This window comes from Marmota flaviventris, chromosome 9, assembly GCF_047511675.1.
Source record: "Marmota flaviventris isolate mMarFla1 chromosome 9, mMarFla1.hap1, whole genome shotgun sequence".
Lineage (NCBI taxonomy): Eukaryota > Metazoa > Chordata > Mammalia > Rodentia > Sciuridae > Marmota > Marmota flaviventris.
The window spans coordinates 39,582,057-39,605,692 of NC_092506.1; positions in this window are offsets into that span (position 1 = coordinate 39,582,057).

Below are 23,636 nucleotides of genomic sequence, written 5' to 3' on the forward strand. Positions count from 1 at the left end.
ATAGCATCGGAATGTTTACTCCAGGGCCAATATTTTCCTTAACACTGGTGAGAGGAGGAGGATAGTGTTTAAAAAAGCAATGTGAATATGTGACTTGAGATGGTTTAAAACTTCAGAACCTTCTTCCTTGTGCATCTACACTTAAGGATAGTCAGATAGGATGTGCAGTTGTTATGGTGAATAATGGATCGTGGAAACCAAGCCATTTTCCATACTGAAATAGTGTGGTACTAATAATTTCAACAGACAGCATATAAAAATTCAGATTTTCTATGGCCACAGAACCAACTGTTGTCCTGCTTACATGCTCTCCACTATTATCACACAAAATTGAAAAATATAAAAAGATGTGTAGGTACATCTGAATGTTTGGTTCTAGAACAATGAAAGATCTTTCTTCTAATAAGGCAAAAACATTTCTGTGTCTCATATTTACATTATTTAAATTAAAAAAGCAGCTATATGAAAAAAATTTAAACATTTTTAAAATGTTTAAAAAGTAAAATATTGCACTAATTCAAAGCTCATTCTATCCCATGGTAAGCACTATTAATAACCTATGACATATTCTTCTGGATAATGTGAACAAGTATATTTGTGTATATATGTTTATACTCTATAAATTCATAGAGATAATACATAAGTTGCTTTAATTCTTTAACATGCATCATGGGCATCCTCCAAATAAGACCCTATAAAATTAGTACTTCTGTGAAACTGATATGTCCTTTATGCATAACACAACATAGGTAATCAATTCTCCCTGACGGACATTTACACTCTTTCTTTAACTATTACAAGCAGTTCTGTGCAAACTTTTACTTATGTACTGTTGCTTTCTCAAAAGTATTTCTACAAAATAAATTCTATGAACTCTTGCTTTCTCAAAAATATTTCTACAAAATAAATTCCTATGGGTTGACTTGTTTTGTCAAATTTATATATGTTAAATATATGTAATATGTTGTCAATGATATACTAACAGATCAAGCATTCCATGCTTCTACACCTATTTATGATCCCAATTTTCTACAGGAGTTTACCTTAACTGCAGTCATCAGAAACAATATTCACTTAGAAAACAACTTTGTTAAGATAAAAAGTATATGCTATAATTTTCACACTTTAAAAATGTACAATTTAGTGTTTTTAGTATATTCATATTTAGATTTTTTATCATCTCAAAAAGCAACACTGTACTCACTAGCAATTTACTACCTTCTCTGCATTTTGTGTCATCTAAGAAACCAATCAGTCCAAGATCATGAAGATTTATTATTCCTTTCTTTTTAGAATTTTATAACATTACACTTATATTTAGATCTACAACCCATTTATAATTAATTTATTGAATATTATTTGTAGTGTTCTGAATTTATTATTTTAAATGTCCAGTGGCCCATTATTTTATTACTCTCTTAATTTTGTTATTTTAATATTGGAGAGGTATTACCTTATTACTTTCATTTGTACAGTGAAGATTGAGGTTATACATATGTCCATGTTTAACATAGCTTTTTTCTTCATTTGTTAATTGTGTATTCATATTTTCATTCATAGTTTCAGATATTATTTATTTGAAGATATAGCTCTATTTTGTTAGTTTTTGTCATAGGTAATATACAGACCAAACTCTTGCATCAAAATGTAAGTATAAGTAGTATATGAATAGTATTTGTAAAAATTTATAAAATTCATTTTATTCTAGTTTCATAGACCTTAGCAAAAATAACTTCTAAACTAAAATTGATTTTAATGTATGTCTGAGTTTTTTGGGATGAACTCAAATATTATATATAATCATAAAGCTCTAACTAAAAAAAATAAAAATTAAAATAAAACTTCTGAAACATATTTTGATAAAATTTAACACACATTTTTTTTAAAAGTGATGAAATTTTACAAGAAAAAAATGGTCTTTTAATTGGTAGTCATCACTCTGTACTACTGAAAAATAAAAGACTCTTTGATTTGAATACTATGTATTTTACTTAAACATTCAAATACTTCAATACTACTTATTTGTATACTTAAATCTGTGTTTTAGTACAGAAATGTTGGGATAACTTCATTATACAATCTTAGGATGACTTAGGAAAACATTACAAGAACTAAATTTAGAATGCCAGAAGTAAAGGCCAGTGTTCAAAAAATTACAAATATAAAGAAGGCAAAGGATTTATTTTTAATTAAAAATGAATTGAATTTTAGAGAGTAGAATTATGTGTACTTAATTGGATATCTTTATTCTACATATCCTTTTGTGATTCAAGAATTTGATTGTATTTAATAGGCATGCATAAGTCAATGATTTAATTTATTTTAACAAGCTTAGTCCAAACAAATTAAACAAGATTACAGAGACAAGATAGGCTAGTTTCATATATTTTCAAGGAACATAAAATGGTGTTCTTCTTCATTGCAAATATTTTGTTGACAATATCATTTATTGTATGTTCAAAACCACTAAAAGTCTTACATAAGAAATGTTTTTTATAATTAAATGCCATATTTTTTTTTCTTTTCAGAGATCCATATGTGTCTCCTAGTGATAATTATGTTAAGGGATTCATATGTGGTTTCCCTAATTTTCCTAGATCAAAGAAGTTCAGAAATATATTTAATATTCAGTTACATTCACAGTCAAGAATATATACCTCTTCTTTTTAAACATTCCTAGATTCTATTGTAATTTATACATACTCATTTTATCTATCTATATCTGTATTTAAATACATCTTTTTATCCAGCAATAGATCCAATGTTATTATAGAACCATATAAAGATTTTCCTTTATTTTCTCACTCTTTCTCTATATATGTAAATAAATATATATTTGCTCTATTTTAATGCATTGCATATATTTACAACCATAAATATATGTACATATTTTAATTTATATTTTACTTCAAAAGTGTTTAAAAAATAAGTAGAATATACCGAAAAAATAGCTTTCCTAAAATTAACATGTTACAATACTCAAAACTCCAACATTCACCTCCCATTAATTAAGTATAGATTCTGAGACTTGTATTCAACAAACAAATAGAAAATTGCTAAAGAAACTCTTTTACTATTTGTCCCCAGAGACTTGGTTTGCTTAGATTTAGAGCAATATTATTTGTTTTATTTTTTTTAAAAGAAGTGCTCATTTTTCACGTAGCTTATGAGTGATCACTGTCCTCATTGTTTTCAAAACAGTGCAGCAGAAAGATGCAGAATGCAAATTGGGAAGGTAGGGAGGAAGTATACGAATAAATCTAATCCCTATGCACTGTATATCTACTATAAAATATAAACTTAATATTCATCAAGGTAGATGACACACTGAATTTTATATATGTACACACCAAAAATGATAGTCATAATTTAAAATAATTTCCACAAATAGTTGATAAATGGTAGCTTTTAAACTTAAACAATGGCAAATGATTAGTGTTTTCAAAAATATTAAAAGAGGCTCCTGTGAGGGACTATGTAAAAATAAAGAAAGTGCTAAATTGGATATATAAGGGAAACCAGCAGGAACAAATTTTATGTTTATATACTTTGTATCAGGAGACCAAAATATTTTAAATATAGGCATATTATTTTGAAAATACGTTGGAAAAAAACAGGGTATCAGGTTGTAAGGCAAAGAAAATGATTTAGGGCCTTGGAGCTTTCAATTTAAACGAAACTAAGGATAAGACAAATAGGCAAATATTTTCAGCAATAAATAAGTGAATATGAAAATGCCAATTTTAAAGTAAAATAAAAAATAGTTGAATACATACAAAATAACTTTATTACAAAAATATGCATACACATATGAATAATTGCAAACATTTTATTGTGTCACAAAACAAGGGTATTATTAAAGATCAAAGTGGTTGTAATTAAAAAGAACTAAAATGGAGGGCAACTGATGAAGGCTGGTATACCACTTAAAGGAGTAAAAATGGTTTTGGTTTCATTAAAGCTCATAAAATATGTTCAAATTCCACACCTTTGTTTTAATGCTGAAATATTATCATCAGTGTCCTTGAAACTGGTTAATAAATTCATGCATTATACTTATAATTGATTAAGGAAAAAAATTAAGTATCTATTCTACCTTTTCATAACAGCTATTTCAAAGTACACAAATAAGTAATCAAAGAAAACGTCATTTTTCTTTTAGATTTCTACACATATCATGGGAGAATGTTGGAAATAAACACTCTCCATTTCATATTTCTAATGAAATAATGGATGGAAATAAGAATTAATGGTTAACAAAACAATTAGGTTAAATGTAAATGGAAGCTGTAATGGATGGAGTAAGCTATCTTATAACCTACTGATAACTCCCTACATCACTTTATGTAGGAGAAGACGTGGTTGGTCAGTATGAAACATCTCAGAAGTGTTCAAAAAAGCAGGGTGATCTACAGAAAAATACTTTTTTCTAAAAGTGAACATGTTGCAACACCTTAAAACTCTAAAACTAGCCTCACATTGAGGAATTATAAAGATTTGTATGCGATAAATAAAGAGAATATGATTACAGAAAACCATTTGCTGTGTATGAATGTTAACTAACAATAATTTGATCCTGAATTTAATGATGTTTCTAGAAATATTATAATGACTTTCAATGGTTCCTTGACATCATAATGATGAAAACAGAAAAATCTGAGATGTAGATTTTAACAAATGAAACAATATCTTGGTGTTGGACCTGTTATTTTGTGGTCCAGTGTTTGCTCAACATGCACAAGGCCCTGGGTTTGAGCCCAGCAACACACACACACATACATCACATACACACACACAAGTGTTTTCTTAAATAATTATTATGAAAATCCAAGAAAGATATGAGGAAACATATGTGTTAAAAATAATAACATTAACTAATTTTAAAACTTGAACACTTTAATATTTGATTTTTTAAAATAAATCAATACACACACTTTTCATATAATAAAGGAACTTAAACATAGATCTTATATACTATATCAAGGAATTATTGTTAATTTTATTAGGATTGTATTTGCTTTTTTAAAAAGTTCTGAAATATTAATTGATCAAATCATATTATTTATGGTAATTGGTATAAAATGTTCTAATGGAGAATAAAGGGTTGTACACAGGTGGGAATGGTAAATATTTTTAAATAGCAAAATATTGATAAGTATTAAAGCTAATGATAGTTATAAAAGTTAATTATTGTGATGGTTAATTGTCTGTATAAACTTGATCAATCATTAAGTATTTCTTAGAAAACAAAAGATCTTTTTTAGGTGTGTCTGTGAGGGAGTTTCCCCAAGGAGTTAGGCTCATGAATTGATGGACTGAGAAGGGAATATCTGCCTTCAGTGTAGGAAGGCACCATTCAAACTATTGGGGGCTCAGACATACAAAGATGATTTCTTCTCTTGTCTGGAATATGCTCTTTTTCCTTGTGGACATGAGAACTGAAGGTTTTACACCTACTGAACTTCAGGGTTGACTCCAAGGTCCCTTTGCCCTGCCAGGTCCTCAGGCCATCTGTCTCAGACTGAGTCACACAATCAGCTTCCCTGATCTGAAGGCTTTGGCCTTGGATTGAGCCATGCTACCATCATCCCATAGTCTGTAGCTTATAGATATGCTGGTGAGGGACTTCTCAGTCTCTATCACAGTATGAGTCAATGCCACTAACAAATTCACTCTCCCACACCTATTGGTTCTGTCTCTCTGGAGACACTCAACCAGTAAAATTATATTATTTTTACTTCCTTTCTTGTGCTTGTTGATAGTGTTCACAATCACCATGTAAAAAAAGAATTTCAAGTTAAAATATTGCGATGGCTTGGAATATGTTGAGAGTGGTGGGAGTTAAGAGAACTGTACATATTGGAGTAATTTTTGGAAACTAAGTTAGATATTTGCTGACTGATTATGAGTATTAGAATATGGAAAATATGACTCCTAGGTTTTTGCTTTAACCACAGTGTACATGTTTTTGCAATTTATTGAAATGGCAACACATTTTGGCCAGCTAATTTGGAAATTCCTAGTGGGAATCCAATTTGAGTTCTTAAGAGGCTAGTATAATAAGCCATCTGTGACTAAGGGGAAAGGTCAGGGGAAATTAAATTTGGAAGTAATAAAAATATACATGTTATAGAAAGTCATGTAATTTATTTGGATAATTTAACTCAGAAAAATGCTAAAACACTGAGATACAAAATGAATGAGAAGGAGCCACCAGTGAAACGTAAAAAGGAGAAAACCACCAATTAGGGTCAGAATGAGGAAACAAGGAATCATTAAATTCCACTTCATCCACCCCTCCAAAATAAAGAAAAAAATTCTATAAAATGACCACGTGGGTTAATTGCTGCTGATATATATGGAAATATGAAAACTAGATATTAAAAAATGGCAGAATGATAACAACTGACATTGAAAAGAGCAAGTTCTATAGTAGCAGTGAGAGAAGCCACATTGGAGCTGGTAGAAAAGGAGAGACAACATCAAATACAGAGTTTTCTTTTAAGAAATATTTTATAAAATGTTGTAAAATGTGACTGAATCTAGACTGGATGCAAAATCCAAACAGTACTTATTGTTTATTAAATATACCCTATACACCTTTATTTCATATGTATATGTATGTAATCCCATGTTTATGTATGTATATATGTAAATGTACATTTGTGTATATATATATGCCTGTGTGTATATGTGGTGAGTGTGTGTTAGTCTGCTTGTGTGTGTGTGTGTGCTCGCGTGCATGATGGCCCAGACCAGTGCTTGGCACATTAGTGATAATTTAATTAAAAAATGAATTTGTAGTCCCACCTGAGAACTGTTACAAATGTCAAGCAGAAAAATTGTCAGGTCAAATATCCAAATGCTAACGTTATGCATTTAACTTGCCCTGATTCCCAAAGTAATGAGCATTAAGTAATTAACTCTGGTGAATTCACAATCATGAATATTGCATTCGAAAACTTTTGATGGCTTAATATTAGAATCAGAGCACTTTTGATTGAATTAACTGAAGAAAGATACCAACATTAAAATGTGTAACAAACAAATGAAAGAGATAAAAGAAAGCAAAAATTAAAATATGTCACTGCTTAAATTTTGTAAGACATTTCAACTAAAACTTTCACAAGAAACAGCCAAAGCTATGAACAAAATGTTTTTCTTTTTTTTCCTTTTTAGTGAAAAAAAAAAAAGTTCAAATTTGGTTTTTCTTCCCAGAGAGGTTTGGGAATTATAAAGTATGAGTATTATTAAGTTAAAATAAAGATAAAATGGAGATTTTTTTCTAACAGCCTTTAAAAGCCTATTTATAGATTTGTATATGTATGTAGAAAACCATACTAATTATTTAAAATAATGTAAAATTTTCAAAAATTTAAAGGTTTAAAGATTACATTTATGTAGATTTTGACAGACTATGTATATTTAATGATTGACAATTTTGTACTATAGACTAAATTTATAAAGCAAACGTACTCATTTGTTCTATTAAAAGGAGAAGAATGCCATGCTATGTGGAGAACTTCTGTTGTACAACCAATGGTCTATGAATAAAATATTGTTACTTGCATATGATTTAATATGAAGTATTTAAAAGGCATACACTTACTGAAAGCTGATGTTAACCAAATGTACATTGACCTCTATTTGAAGATGGAAACTAATTGCAAGAAATATCATCTCTTTCTCATGATGCCCATTAATTAAATGTGCCTATATTGTAATTTGCTTCCTTCTCAGCAACTACCAGTTACATCTTTTTTTTTTTTTTTTTTCCCATTATGTCATGTACTTCAGTCCTGTGACAAACATTTTCAGGTAATTTATGATACGCAAGTGTAGATTAGCACTTTTTTTTTCCTCCTTGGAAAGCTAGTGCATAATGGGTTTATTGCTGCATGGTTGATCTCAGCAATTTGATCCCGTTTAGTATGTACACAGATGGAGACAAAGCATGCAGGCATTTCTTTACTAATTGTAATTACTGGATAGTTGCAAGTACTGGTTACTATGCTAGGAATTCTGTATAAAGACATGATACACTAAAAATAGATGCTGTCTTAAGCAACTTATGGTCCAATAGAAGTAAAATAATCCTCAAAATTATACTTGTATGTATGAAATGAACCCCATTATTAGGTATGACTACAATTCACTAATACAAATATGAAAATTATATCAACAAAAATTGCACAAAATTGCAAACTGGAATTAATTTTGTGGTGTGGAAGTTGAACATGCTATTATTAATTAAAATGCCAGTAGTACCTGTTTTGGATGAAGGGTAGGAACAGGCATTTCTGAAGAAGTGTTTGAGGATATATATGTTTTATGCTAAATCTAAGAATAAATACAATGTTTTGAAACTTAATTTTGATTTAACTCAGTTCTTTTTCAATTGATCACATACTATATGTTTAAAATAGTCAATCTTCTATTAGTATGATAAATACCTAAGGTAATCAATTTATAAGGAGAAAATGGTTATTTTCACTCATGGTTTCAGAGGTTTTACTCCAGGATTGGTTGTCTGTGTTTGCTTTTGTGCCTGTGGTGAAGCAGCATATCATGGTGGGGAGCATATGGTGTAGCACAGCTACCTCACATCATGGCCAAGAAATAAAGGAAAGGAAAACTAAGGGGCTAGGGTCCCACTATACTCTTAAAGGATACCCTCAATGACCTGAACATCTCCCACGAGGAGGCACCTTTTAAAGGCTCCTCGATCTCCCTGTGGCATGAGTAGAGATCAGTTCTTAACCACATGGACCTTTGGTAGATCCAAACTATGGAAAACACTAAACTCAAGAAACAGAATGCAATGTAATATCAGATAGGACTTTATTCTGATGTCAATTGGGAATGATTGAATATTTTTAACAATCTTGGAAAATCTGTCCAGGAAAAGCTAATAAAGTAATTATTACTATTTGGTTGTGTTATGGTTAATATGGATTGTCAACTTCATTGCATTGAAAGTTATCTAGGAAATGGCTAGGAATGAGACTTTTTGGTGTATATATGAGGGTCCATAGACAACTAGCATCCTTAACTGCAAACTGAAGGAAGAGAAAAGGCCTTGAATGTGTCCAGTACGCTGAGCCCAGATGTAATAAAAAGTAAAAGAAAGAAGAAGTTTCAGCAGACACAATCTTAATTTTTCTTGAGTGGGTGGGTCTATTGCTGTTGTCATACCCTTTGGGCATTAGACTCCAGCTTCTTTAGTCAACCAATATGGACTCGCACCAGTTTTTCTCCAGGGAGCTTCCAAGCCTTTAGATGCAGAGTGGGGCTATATCATTAGTCCATCTTTTTCTCAGACTTCTGGATTCTTGGATGTAGTATTAGTGATTCATCCACCTCTCCAGTGTGTAGACGGCCATTGTGTGACTATTTAGTTTATTATAATGGAAGCCAATATAACTACTCCCATTTAATAATATATATATATATATATATATATATATATATATATATATATAATACATATATATAATATATCCTATTACTTCTGTTCCTCTAGAGAATCTTGAAAGGGAGTTAGGATAGAAGATATTTTCAATGCATTTTAAGTTTAACTTTCTAGAATGGAAAATCTCCAATATACTTTTTTCTTTAAGGTGATTCCATAGAAAAGAACCTGGCAGTGGAGGTAAATTAAATGGAATATTTTATTGACTATTAATAAGAAGCAAATTATTCTCAAACAGGTCACTACTGGTCTCCAGAAAGGAGATTCTACTTTTGATTAGAGTCACCATCTAAAAACTATTTATAATGGCTGGATATGTATCTCAGTGGTAGAGCATTTGCCTAGCATGCACAAGGCCCTAGGTTCCATCATTAGTGCTACAAATGTAAAACCATTAAAAGTATTTCATCAGCATTTATGACCACGTTTTCTAATATGTTTCAAAGAGCTCTGCTTCCGGTAAGATGTTCTTTATTGCTAAATTAATCTGGTAATTTATGTATAGTTACTCATTCCTCAGAGATTTTTATGCATTAGTATATCAAAGATTATGAAAACTACTGCCATAAAGAAACTTGTTTAACTTTCTTAAAGCCAGTACTACCCCCAAGAGGATTATTTTGTTCATTTAATCTCTATTAATGTCTATGGTAACTAGGGTCCCTTGAAACATGCTGAGAAAACTGATTTTGAATGTAAAATTATTTACTTCCTTTTGCAATTCCAATTAGCCTTCAGAAGTTCTGAAAGAAAAAATTTATGCTTTGTGAACAAAAGAGAACTTCCTGAACCCACTAGGAACTGAGGAAAGACCCATAGTTTCAATAACAGTCTCTCAGAAAGACTTCTATGAAGACATCTGACCGGCAACGGAAGTCCAGCCCTGTGAATTTGCAATTTCCTGCTTCATAGAATGCTGATCTCTATAGTCACAACCCAAATCCTCTAGCACTACCAATTATAAATTGCCCTCTATTCAGGTCCATTTATACTCTGAAGTTTGTGTTTGAAAGATTTTTAAGACTCTTCTCTGGGAAAATTTTAAAGCTTTAAAGGAGAGTGAAGCATTTGCAAAGAAAACGAGGCAATGACCCAAAGCAGACTGTTGAGTGACCTAATTTATAAGAAAAGAAGAATATGCTCAGGATAAGGTCTGCTTTTCTCAAGGCTGGATTAAGTGGGGTTTGTGTGTGGGAGGGAGAGAAGAATTAAAGAATAGAGGCATTGAAAGAACAGAAAGAAAGTTCCTGAAGATTGCAACAGATACTAAATTGTTCGGAAAAGAGAGACAAGCAGTAGATTGACTAGCAGACAGTGGGAGATGGACAGACACAGCGTGCGCACACACTCACACACACACACACATATGCACAGGGGTGTATTTATTAAAGAATACTAAGGAGAGAGTCACACTGTACCACACATTAACCTACTATACACTGAAATATTTAAAACTCTATCCAATTATACTACTACATGTCAAAGAGAAAGTCATTATATTTTTTATCCTTGAATCTTGGAAAAAATATTTTAATAAGCAAATGCAATTGAAACAAATATGCAATTAATTAAAATTAGTGCTGTTTTACCTTCCATTTAGAAATTTATTTCAACCTACTTTTTTTTTAATGGAGACATTCAGGAAAGTCTTTACAATAAAGTCTGTTCTTTTCTACCAGGGTACCCCAAGATCTGAGCATTTCTTTTCCAAAAGATAAATCACATAGAGAAAAGAGTAAAACAATGTCTTCAGAATATAATTTTTCAAGTTCTCTTTAAGAGATAGTTATTTCAATTTTCCTTTTGAATAAAAATGTTAACTCCCAATATCCAAAATGTGATGAGAATTATGATTAGGGTTCATTGCTGTCTTATTGTTTTTATTTCAATAAAGACAATGAAAAGTAAGAATTCAATTTCCACTGTGTTTAGCTGTTGCAAAAATCTCTGTGATTACCAACACTATGATCAAGCCAGTCAGAAGAGTTAATCTCTGAGGCACTCAGAGCATTGCAGAATGCCCCCTCCAAGGCTGGTGGTGAAGTCTCTTACAGTGTTGTCTAAGCACTACAGCCACAGATACAGAAGAAACCTGTGACAGAATGGTCCCTTTCTCTTATGATCTGAAATTTCTATCTCAATATCCAAAGAAATCCTCTCACATAAAGGGAAAAAAATGAATATTTAATTTTGACAGGTCTTTAACCATTAAGGAAATTCAGATTACTCATAAGATTTAAATACACCACTGTAATGATCAGGCATTTGCACATATCAAAATTATGTGGCTAAATGATCTGTAAGCATGAGATGTTTAACAAAATAATGTAGAAAACACAAATAAAAAGAAAAATAGTATTTTATGACCATATGAAGACCAAAATAAGCAGGAAAGGGTTATAATTAACTTTTCTTAACATGTTATTCAACAAACGCTGTTTTTCACACAAACACAAAAATGAGAGGGAGAGAATTAAAATTACATCCCTAATCCAAGGTTAGTGCTCATAATTTAATCATTAACTGTGTGAAATCATAACTTGCAAAATCATAACTTTTGAATCAGTGAATCACATCTGAACAAAACCTCAATTACTTCGGTCTTAGATAAGAATGCTATCCATAACAGAGGCGATATGCACTTGTGAGCTTATTTTTCCCCTATGTCATGAGTTATATAAATGATTAATTAGTGTTAATTGATTTATTAACTTTGGAGCCCTGCAGGATGTGAAGCAGTCACAGTCAAATGACTGCTTTAGGAAACACAAAGAGAAACAGATCAACTCAGTAACAGAGACTGATACATACCTTGAAATAGCCTCTTCTATAAACAAGAGGGGGACCAAAAAAAAAAAAAAAAGAAAGAAAAAGAAAAAGAAAAGAAAGGAAGGAAGGAAGAAAGGAAGGAAGGAAGGAAGAAAACACCTTTTAAGTGAAATATATTTCCCCTTAGTATTTATATCTATGATATTTTGGTTGGCAACCTTCCTTAGAATTATGAGTAAAAATAAAAAGCATTACTGTAGACATATAATAAAAGCAAAACTCAAGTGTAAATGGGACTGACCCTAGTCACCTCCCTTATATTTTTGAATGACATCTACTTGCTTCCTATTTTAATTCAAGATTTTTCCTTAAAGATGCTCAAATTAAATATGTCATCAAAATATGACATGTCTATGTTTTCCTAGAAGGCCTTCTAAAATACACATTTGCCACTAAGTTGTGTGTGTGTGTGTGTGTGTGTAATGAATCAGAAAATTTCCAGACTAAAATCTTGAAATTGTGTGAAATCAGGAAAAGAAAGTAATACACTAACACCTATTATTATAATCTTTCCCTGGTTTCACTAGTATCAATTTAATCCCAATTCTCCTCAATCACATTACAACACATTTAATCTGACCCCACCTATGACCATACCTGTCTTCCTTAAGGTACAGTCATTTCAAGTTAGTTTGCTTCCCTAGTTGAAAGTCAATATTTTTTACAAGCTGATTACTCTGCCTGGAAGTCATTTTAAGGATAAAGTCACTTACGATCAAAGGTATAATATCAAAACTATTAGGAGAACAGAAATACCAAGAAAGCCCCTTCATGTTTTCTAGGATTTTATGAGGAAGGTGATTTCTTTATCTCTAAGAGAAGCAACATAACTTCATTTCCAGAATTGCATGACACTCTTCCCCATGACACATCTACCCATTAGCACTATTTTAAAGAATAAATAACAAGGCAAAATACATATAAGGAACATTGGTGTCTGGAAGACAGCAGAAAAGAATAAAGAAAGAGAAAAAAAATGCTTGCTGTTGTTTGAGACAGGCACCTCAGTACGCAGAGCAGTCTTGGGAAGAGAAGATACCTGAACACCAATTGGAGATTGTATTTCTGGATATTGAAGGATGAGAAATCCATTTTGGGAGGGGAGGAATTTTTGCTTACTTTCCTTAATTTTTTTCCTGATTCTTTCCCCAATTATCTCTTTCTGTCTTCTACTTGTACCCTATCCTAGGTATTGAACATAAGGAAAGTGTTGACCAAGTTCCACTGTTGTGTGGCTTTGTCCTCCATATGTTCCCTTAAACATCAGCCATGACTTGGGGCAAGGAAGAGGAACTAGTTATGACTGGGAAAACTACAAAGCCCAATCATTATCACATGCCATCTCAGGGAACACTAGTATCTAGAATATCGGAATTGGATTGGCTGGGGACATGCCATAACTTTGTGATACTTGTTTTCTGTTCTTCTCATTCTTAGGTTCTTTATTCATTAAACCATAATAACTATACTTAAATTTTTGAGGATTAAATCTAGAAAGTTCTTAGCATAATATCTGATAAATAAAAAATGAGCAAAATATATTATGTTATTCCTGTTATCAAATTTGCAAATTAAGTAGCAATATCAATGCTCACATATTCTGAAAGATATTTAGTAGGATGGTTTCCAGTTATAATACTCCTTTTCTGAATATTTTAAGCTTATGTCCTATCTCTGGTCAAGTATGTAACAGTGTAATATTCAGAATGTCTGGAGGAGTTCACAACTGTGGGAAGATGATTTGGCACATCCATCACTCATCTAATATTCTCCAAAGTTGCTAGTCACACACACTTTTGTTACACTGTTAAAATCCATGCTTCTATGGTGATAATTAATACTAAAACTCACAGAGAGGGTCCAAAATTAAAATAAAATTAGAAAGAAAACCCTCCTATGTTTCTATTGAATACAAAATCCCTCCTTGAATTTAGGAAAGAATGTGTTTGTACTTAACAAGTGAGCTTCCTTTGAACTTTTTATATTAAACTAATTAGATAGATCATCTTTGTTAAAGATGCATGACACTAAAGGTGTGCATCTATGAAATGTGTGTCACCTTCACATGTTTTTCCTCTTTAATATAATATATAAAGTTTAAAGGTTTTGTAGTAGTTGTGATTTGGTGTGACCAATATGTAATATTAATGAACTAAAGAGGTAACACATGAAGTGATGGTTAAGAGTGAGAATCCAAAATCATCTTCCCAGTCACATTTTTTTTCTACTTTATTCTTTCTTCTTTTCTCAATAATGTATTAGGTAAACTTTGGAAATAAAGTTTGGAAACTTAGAATTTTTTTGACATCTATATGCTTATAAAATGCATATAAGAGAATCTGTTTCTGAATTAGATTTAAATGATGGATTTTTATACGATGACATACTACTTTAAGCTGAAAGTATCTTTTTCAAATTTTGACAGCCATTCTAGTTCTTAAGTTACTGCCCCTCAAGATTTAAAGAAATGTGACCAGAAAAAACAGGACAGTGCTCTGGTAAGCCATAAAACTTAGCAGTTAATCATTACTAATTAAAATAATGAATGTCATAAAAAAAAACTTGATCACTTCCCTTCCTTCCTTTCTTTTCCTTTTCTTTTCTTCCTTTTTCTTTCATTTATTGATGACTCTCAACTTCCTATAGATTCCTATGCATATGTTAGAAACAAGAGAGATGTTGTAATTTCTATCTTCCTACAGACATAATGTCCTCTTAAACTACAGTAAAATATAAACACCAGGAAATTGACATTGATATAGTCCAGGTACAAAAATATTTCTATCACCCCAAAATTAAAAAAAAATCTCATGTGGCCTGTCACCATCCACCCATCATTCCCTTGATGCTCCTACTCCAGTTTTGATCCCTGAAAACCATTCTTTTGTTATTCATTCCTATAACTCTATCTTTTCAAAAATAGTATATGGATTGTATCAGATTGTATGTAAGCCTTTGGAAGTGGCAATTTTCAACCATCAAAATTCCTTGGAAATTGATCAAAATTGTTGCATATATCCATATTTCATTCCTCTATACTGACGCATTCTGTGTTCTTGCCAGTCTGCTTACTCATTCACTATTGTAGATTCTCTCAGTTCTTGGTTATTGTAAATACGTCCTCTATGAACAAATATGTATGAGTTTATGAGTAAACTTTAGTTTTTATTTCTTTGTAATATGCCCAGGATCACAACTGGGCCATTTGTGGGTTAGATGATAGCTCATAATTCCATGTGTACTTTATATAAAGAACTGATAAGCTGTTTTCCAAAATAACTATAGTGTTTCTCATTCAATGTGCAAGTGATCAATTTCTCTGTCTTTTCCAGCATTTGAGGTTATCATTGTTTTTTATTTCATCAATTCTGATATGAGTACAGTGATATCACATTGTGATTTTTAGTTGAGTTTCTTAGATAGATAATGATATTGAGCATTTTCCTTGCAATTATTTACAATCTATCCTCATGGGTAAATTGTCAGTTCATGTATTTTACCCATTTTCCCATTGGAAAGTCTGTTTTATTACTGCTAATTTTTCCCTTTTAAAAACTACTTTATGAAACTATGATTGACATATAAAACTCTAGTTATTTAATGTATACAACTTTGGCATCAAATAGGCACCTGTGAATCATCAACGTCAATGATATACAGATATCACTCACCTCCAACCTTTTTCTACCTCTATTAACATTGAGTTTTGAGAATTTTTTTATATACTCTAGATACTTGTCCTTTATTGGATATGTGATTTGCAAATATTACTCCCTTCCTGCAGCTTGAATTGTTCTTAGCAGAAGCATTTGTTGCAGACCAAAAGTTTCAGATTTTGATCAGATTCAATGTATTAGTTCTTTATTTTTGGTGCCACATCTAAGAAATTCTGCTTCAAGCAAATGCAGTTAATATCAAATATAATAAAAATATAGTCATATACAATACACTGTTATGTTCATTTTAAGGATACTGAAGAAAATTCTATTTACTCTATTGTATACTACTATCTCTGGGAATCCATGTAAGCACTTTCTTTTAATCTCAATTACAGGTAATAGCATACTTTCCTGAATGGATGAATATTCTCAAACTACGTAGCAGTTGTGAATTATATAATTTCAACATATTCTGTGTGTGTGTGGGTGTGTGCATATGTTGCAAACTAAATATTTAGTGTCGATTTTTGGCCAACCACTAACAACCCTCTTAATTTAATCTTTTATGTTTTATACCTTACTTTCACATGTTTATCCACATTATTCTGTTGCCCTCATTTATTTATGATTATTGTTTTTCTTGATAAGGCAGGCATATTTTTCTATGTGTTTCTTTCTAAATTCTATATGCACAAGGTGCATATATACATACATTAATATGTCTTTTGAGATATCTTAAATCATAAAAGTAGAACTAAAGAAAATGTTGTGGCTGAATTACTAAATGACTTAGTGTAGTTGGGAAGTAAGGAAGCTTACTTAACATTATGATTCCTTTCAAGTCTACATCTACATAATTCTGAAAATGAGTGCAGGACTATTTACAATTTCTCTACAATGATGTTGCATCAGTGGAGGCCCTGTATAAAATTTTGAATACTGGCAGTGGAAATTTGAGTAAAAGGAAAGATTCTTATGTTTTTCAAGAACCCTTTCATTGTACCTATTCTGTGACCCTAAACTAATTCAATAAGCCTTGTAAACTGTAGGTAATTTAGAGTCAGTTTACAACTGAAATTTTTCAGGGTCATGATATGGACATAACAGAAGAGGATCACATGTAGTTGTTTGATCTGAAAAATTATTATTGAGTGGGTTTAAATGACAAGGCATTCAATGCCAGAATTTTGATATAATCTTCAAGGCCTACCAACACCCTCCCCCATTTATTTCACTTTTTAAGAATTAGTATTTGACATCTCATAATCAAAGGAATCATCTCACTTTCTTGCAACTGTTCCATTAGGTACTTCTGCTATAGGTGCTGGGTCAAGGAATCTGAAAGAGTTCATGTATTAAAGTATAAATACTTTTTATATTTTTTCTTGGGTTAAATAAAAATAGCATTTCTATGGTTTATAATAGGTTTTAGGGAAAGGGTTGATTATCATTACCTTAACTATACTTGAGGGATTTAAATTCTCAATTAGAACAAGGAAAATAACATCATTTCAATTAGATCAATCAGAAATTAATAGAATGAAATATTTCTAAACTAGAGTCATTGTCTCTAAAGGAAGGCCCTATGTCCAGCATATTTCAGAGCAGCATGAATCCTCATGAAGACACAGCTCCTTATAAATGGGCCATGAAATTTTACATTAGCACAGTATATCACTTTGGGGTGATAGATTAGCAGTTGTAACTTGAATTGTAATGTACATTCGATATTTTTTTATTTTTTAAAAATATTAATACATTCATTTTTATAATGAATGTAGCATTTAAAAAATTATCATTTGGCAGAAAATATACAACTAGCCAGGTCAATTTCTGAAACAGTTACAATATCCAAAGAAATTAATTTGAGAACAAGACTTTTATTCCATATCAGCATCTGTCCAATATCCTTGTTTAAGGTAAATTAAATTCTGACTCATTCATGAGGCAAATGAATGGAAGTATCAATTCAGGCTTTCAGTGCCCTTATACCTCACCTGCTCTCAAGATTTTTAAAATGTCTTCACAAAATATTCTATTAAGAGATTTTCATTTTTGTTATATATATATATATATATATATATATATATATATATATATATATATATATATATATATATATAAAATCAAAGCATTTTTAGTAGGTGATATTTTATGCTTCACTGTCTCTACTGCTTTAAATGTATATATCTAGTTGTAGTCAGAGTTAATATATTACAAAATAATGTTGCAGGCTTATAATAAATGCTAAGACTATTGAATCATTACCTATTCTCTGAGATTAAGTATGACCTAAATTAAAATAATAATGCATTCTATTATGACTCATTATCTATGAATATTGGTTACCAGAATTCCTGACCCATGGCTAAGTAGTCAGTCTAAACATGCTTCTTGTCAAAATGAGAACCATTACCAATGTCTTCAATGTATCAGATTTTTAAATTAAGATATTTCAAAAAGTTAAGCCTTAATATTGTAAGTGAATCATCATATATGTTTATTCAGTTAGAATTATTAAAACACACTATCCATGATCTGTGACATGAAGAATTTATATAAAAGTGAAAGTTAAAATTGAGTAGTTTTTTTTTTTTTGCTTTGCTCTATTTTCTACAGAGTCTATAGTGCTATAAAAATATTTTTCTTTTGAATATTAAACTGCAATATTAAATGTTGTCTAGAGGGACATAGTATATGGAAAAAAACTTAGATTTCTTAAACTCAAAAGCAATTTTAACATATAATGAATGCACCTTCTAGAAGGATTCTCACTGTATGGCCAGAGGTTGAAAGCAGGTCATAAAAGTTTTATCATAAGAAAAATTGCCAGGCCTAATTGTGTGCTTGAGTTTGTGTGCATATGTATAAAAATGAATTTTCTTTCTTATAGAAATTGGATTTACAAAGATTGTTTCAAAGTTTTTTATTGCTCTAAATCATAAATATAGAATGTCTTTAAAATAAAAATCTTGCTTTAAAATATCAGTCATTCTGAGTAGTGTCAAGACCAAAACTCCAATTAAAAGCTCAACAAGCTTCTCATTGTCAACAGGATCAGTGCACATTTAATCTCAGACCTTTTCTTAGCTGAATATATAAAAGCCAATGTAGAGTATTTTAGGATTGCCACTTAGATTTAAAGGTCAGCTCAAATGCAGCCAACCTGACAAATTATCAAACCACACATTTACAACTTGAGTCTGACTTTAGACAATGGGCTTTGCAGGATACCAAGCAGCCTGACAAACCCTGCCCTCAGAGGACTTTCAAAGCAAGGAGCCTCCACTTTGCTCACATGTCCAAGACTTGCTTACAGATGCACTGAGGCTCCAAAGCCATATTCATATCTTTGCACTGTATATTTAGATGACTTGAACAGATTTCACTTCTTTCAGAAAAATATACAATAAGCTAAGCCAGAGTCTTAATAATGAGGTGACTTTTAGAATAAATCTTATAAAATTATCTGAATATTTATACCAAATTTTCTGTCTTTTAAAAAAATACTTATTTTTTAGTTGTAGTTGGACACAATACCTTTATTTATTTATATTTATGTGGTGCTGAGGATTTTGCCTAGGATCTCGCACATGCTAGGCGAGCACTCTACTACTGAGCCAAAACCCCAGCCCCAATTATCTGTCTTTCCACACAGGTTTCACAGTTCCTTCATGAGTTTTAAGAAAACATGAAGCATAAGCAACAACCTGTTGGTTCTATGACTTCCTACCATATTATTTCTTTGGTGTTCTCTCCTCAGATAATATACCTTCATATCAAAATCAGTTAATGTATTGTAGAAAAATAGCTGGCAACTTATGCTATTAAACCATTCAAAACAGGTTTCTTTGCAGCATCTAATTTCTTAGTTTTGTGGGAAAAAGTCATTTCCAATATTTGGTCACAAACCGGTGGTCAAAGGCAGCATGCATATAAAGCACAAAACATTTCTAACATTCATCTTTCATAAGCATGTTCATGACCTAGAAGTGTTGAAGTCCTAGTTTTTCTGGTATTCAATGGACATGCCATTTAGAAAAGGGAAATCTGAATAGAAAAAGAAAGGCACCATCTGTTTTGAATTGTAAAGCAGCTGCTCCCTCATTGTGATCTGCTTCACTGGAACCAGAGTTATTAAACTTGCAATTCCAAATATATTTCCTCTTAATTAAACTATGTGTGGTGACTTCTATGAAAGTTGTCTCATTACTCTGTGAAAAGTAAGGTGGGGAATGACAAACTGATGCATGAAGTAGGTATACTACTGAATCCAAAATAAACTTGTCCTTCCTTAGCCTTGAAATGTGATGTTCCTTTTTCTCCTTCCTAAAGAAAAATGCCCTAAAGACTTTTAGCTTAGCCTTCCTTTATTACTCTGTTATCATCAAATATAATTACACTGTTGTTCTTAAAAGGTTACATACAGATGAGATACATATTCATTCATATTCAACTACAGAAACACAAAGCTAGGGGATTGAAAACATCCTGTCAACTGTCAACATTGCTCTACTTCCTTCTAGAGCTAACCAGGGTGTAGACAGAGCTGCCACTGCCACCCTCTTGACTGCACTACAACCCTGGAAAACCTTAGTAAGGCAATTCCTATAATCTCCAAGTTGGATATCAGTTTAATGACAGAACTCCAGCAATCTGGGAGAAGAGTATATTTAATAATATAATAGAACTTCAGAAAATATTAGATGTGTAGTAAAAGACAAGTCTTGATTAGATATTTGTTGGCTATTCTTTATTCTTTACCACAGTAGAATAAAAGCTCTATTTTCTTTTACCTCTATAACACCTTAAATGCATGTTTCCATGCCTTTATCTACTTTTGGCAATATATTAAAGATTTTACCAAAAAAAATCTCTTTCTGGTTTTTATGTTCTTAGAATACAGGATCCATATCCAATTCATCTATGAACCTGAATCACGGATTAACAAATCATGTTTCATTCTGTCAACCCAAAAAGCAATCTTAATAACATTTTGTTGCCACAAACATTTAAGTAGGGGAAAGTAGTGTATCCTACAGATTCTTAGGAGAAAATAGGGAGCAAAGAGGCAATTTATAAAATGGTGCCTACTAAATCATGGCTGCTGCCCTGAAAGTTCAAAATTTGCAATTACCAAGAATAAAGTTCATTTCATATTGTCAAGTCAAGGTTTCTCAAGTGTATGTCAGTATCAATATGGGTTTTAATTCCTTTTATACTTATATGAATAGCCTCGATTTAATTTTTCTATAAACCCTTATTTTAATAATTTTACTTTCTTCACATTTATCCACAAAACTTTAAAAAATCCGGTGTCCCAAGTTTGCAACTGTGTTCTGCAGGGGTTAGATAGTATGCTCTTTTGTGTGGGATTTACAACAGTGCCACCATGACAAGTGATATCTTCTACAGAAACCTGAAGGTAAAATGCAATTGTGTTAATTATTAAGGGTTAGCTTATGAGATGGCTATTTTTAGGTGGGGCTATTTTTATTCACTGGGCTAAGGATGCCCAGACAGCTGATAAAATATCATTTCTGGGTGTGTCTGTGAATATGTATGCAGAAGAGACTAGCATTTAATTTGGTGAACTGAGTAAAGCCATTGCCCCTCTCCAGTGTGGGCAGATACCAGCCAATATTCTGAGGTATCAGACCACAAAAAGTGGAAAGACAATTCACTCTCTGCTTGAAATCATATTCCTGTGCCCTTGAATGGCAGTACTGCTGGTTCTCAGGCTTTTGGACTCAGAATAAGTGCATCACTGCATATATCAGAATAAGATGTATGCAGCTGGCCCCACAATTCTCTGGCTTTCAGAATTATACCAAATGATAAAATAAGCTTCCCTGTTTCTGCAGCTTCCAGATGGCACATCATGGAACTTATTGGCTTTCATGACCATAAGAGGATTCCTCAAGTAAATTTTTCTCCTCTCAAATGCATGCACGTGTACACACACACACAAACACACACACTCATCCCGTATTAGTTATTTTTCTCTGAAAAACCTTGAGGGATATAGATATAAGCCATTATCCCTAATTTTATCAAAGCCTGAATGAGTATATGGTTGATATATTAAGAGTTTTGTTTGGAATACAAAGTGCCAAATTTTGATGGAAGAAGTCCTTACTGGGAAGCAGCCTCTACTACTTAAAACAAGTTTAGGAGTATTACTTCAGTGGAGTGCAGGTTGACAAAAGTCTACTCTTGAGTGCCTTTATTACATGAAGCAGAGATTGTAGACTCTGAAAGAATACATATACACTTCTAAAGGCAAACTAGAATTTTCTCAAACTAGACCAGGACAAGCTCCCTTGAAGCACAACTACTTTAGTATACTCATTAGACAGTCCTCATTTAAAGTAAGACTTCCAAGATTATCTGGGAAAACCACTCTCAGCAAGATTTAGGTCCAAAAGATGATTTAATGGTTCTGATGATGAAAAGCATCCTGAATTAACTACAAAGAATATGATGATTTTATAGTCAGAAGAAGAGGCAACAGGGCTCCCTCAGAAGCAGCCTGGTGAAGTCCATGCATGATGAAGACACACCATCCTGAGCTATATGGACATGTGTGGATGAGAGGGTGGGGTTCACACAACACTTCTTCAAGGTGACTAAAAAAGAGTAGTAAGACACATAGAAACACACGACTATAACTAAGCAAGTAAATGAATGAATCATTCTGTCTAAAGGTGAGGAAAAAGAAAATAAACAGAATGAAAAGAAAGACATAGTTTCACTGGACAAAGAGAGAAAGGTAATGTGAATAATCAGTTACTACTTAGATGTCGTCCACATAAATGAATGAATGTCTAAGCTATTCCTCAGAACTACCAACTATCCTACTTCCAATTAAAGTTCATATGTACTGTGGGTAAAATCCTTTTAATCTGTCTACTGATAAACAAATTTGTGTGTAAATCTCCTCCCTATGTCTTTGATCAGCTTCAAGGCTCATGCAAATTCTTTACCTCCCCAAGCATCATTTTCCTCATCTCTATAATGACAGTGATTAAAAATTTAAAAAAAAATTCAATTATGCTATGAAGTTTCTTAAGAGGAATAAAATGTATGAAATATTTACTATAGTGATGAGATCAATGAAATTTTGGATATTATTATTAATATAATGATTGACAATAACAATAATTATTGTCATTATTACTATGATCTGATAAAGACTTCATTATCCATGGTTATTTCCCCACAGGGAAGTAAGAAAGTGACTATAAAACCTTAGTATCTAGCACAATTGTATTTTGTTTCTCCTTTTCAATGGCGATACTGAAACTTTAGCTTATGGTGCAACTTCTTTTAGGTTTAACTAATATGACCTATCTTCTCAGGTGATCTGGCTTATTTTGCTGTATTCAGATTGCTGGACAATTCCATAGACCACCTCAGACTGACATAGTTCTCTCCCTTTTTTGCTCATAGCTCTCAAGAGTAACTGAAGAATGTTCTCTAAACATAATATTTTGAGACAGAGAGGAACCAGCTGAAATATTCCTGGCCTTGTTCTTGTCCCTCCTATGGAATGCGACATGTTGAGTGAGGAAAGAACTGTGTAGGATAACACATGCTTCATTCCCCTCTCCACTAGAAATAAGACATCTTCCAGAGTGTTGCCCAGTATTTCACCCCGGCCCTGAAGTATAACC